Source organism: Capsicum annuum, unplaced genomic scaffold, assembly GCF_002878395.1.
Source record: "Capsicum annuum cultivar UCD-10X-F1 unplaced genomic scaffold, UCD10Xv1.1 ctg3225, whole genome shotgun sequence".
Taxonomy (NCBI): Eukaryota; Viridiplantae; Streptophyta; class Magnoliopsida; order Solanales; family Solanaceae; genus Capsicum; species Capsicum annuum.
The window spans coordinates 14,582-16,152 of record NW_025838946.1 but is presented as its reverse complement, the minus strand read 5'-3'; positions in this window follow the sequence as shown (position 1 = coordinate 16,152).

The window sequence follows — 1,571 nt, the reverse complement described above, 5'->3', positions numbered from 1 at the left end:
CTAAACATCAACAACACATGTGAAAGCCTCCAATCTTCAACAACAAAAATAAACAACAACACCATAACAAAAATATACGGACAAGTTTGGACCCATAACATAACAACTTTCAAATTCCAAGAACAACTCAAAAATGGCTCAAAACATAGATTTAAACTCTTTTAGCGTTAGTCAAGAAGGGCCTGACACTAGAAATAACCAAAACACATAAGAATATCCTAAATCTAAGGTACAAATTTTGGCCAAGACACCAAAAAAGGATGGATTTCTTTTTTTGAGATTTTTCAGTTTTTCAATACTTTTTTTTGTAATTTTCAACTAACAAGCCCAAGATTGATTTTTTTTTAACAAAATCAATCCTTACCCTGATACCAAATGATACGGGGCAGCCAACAAACATACAAAATAACAGAAGAATACAAGCTACAAAAAAAATTACAACAAAATAACAAGAAAAAAACATCAAATACTGTAATAAAGAGAAAATAGATAGTTTGACAAAGGAGTATACAAGAACTAAGAACCATAAAATGTATCAAATACCAAGACTCCTAATACTTACATAAATATCACTAGAATCTTACGTAGACACAATAGGGACATCAATCTCCTCAAGCACAAACATTTCTATGTTAAATTACAACACAAGTGAATCCACACTTACAAACCCATGTTTCGGGTTATACTCTCACAAGAGAGAAAATGTTTCAAATTTTTCTTTTAGTTCTTCATCAAGACTAAACTAAGAAAATGAACAAATAATATCCTATTTATAGCCTAATACAAAATAGAAAGGCAAAATGGCCAAGGTGACCTTAATAAAAGTGGCGGCCATGGTATGCACACTACAACATGTGCAATATCCAAAATGCCCAAAATGAAGGGTGGCCATGGAGTGTTTGGACTTCAATGGAAGGGACGGCCTTGTAGTGTTGAGGCTCCTCTTCACACTTCGACTTATATATTCCTTTGGAGCTCTTGAATAGTCATCAAGGTAAGTCCCCATGCAATCTTACACACAACCTTGCTTTTTGATATGCTCAAAATGGGTCCTCCATTCGTGTTACTAAGCCCTCATGGTGACCAAGTCTTGAGTCCTTTTATGTGGTCTTTCAAAGATGTCATCAAATCTAAGGTGGCCATTTGGCTCGTATTATCAAAAATGGTCTCGGGTCATCCTCCAAACCAAGTTTACCTAGAATTTTACTTTGAATACGATTGGGACAAGTTCTAGACTACACATATGTACAAGAAACATTCAAAAATCTCACCACACATGGCATCGAACTCATAGAGAGAAAATTTAGCCTCTAGAAAAATTTTAGCAATTTAAGATTCATAAGTTACACTGAGTCAAAGATTCATTCTTATAAAGAGAGACCCAAAAATTGAATTCAGTGGTCTCACTCAAAAGAAGTTCAAAAACATCCTCGGTCTTTTTCAAAAATAAAACTATACTTTTTGTTTTTCTAAAAATCATTCCATTTCTTGCTAATGATATTTTGAAAGTATTTTTGAACTTTTGCCTCTTCCTAAACAATTAAAGAAAAACTTAAGTGGATTCAAGGCAA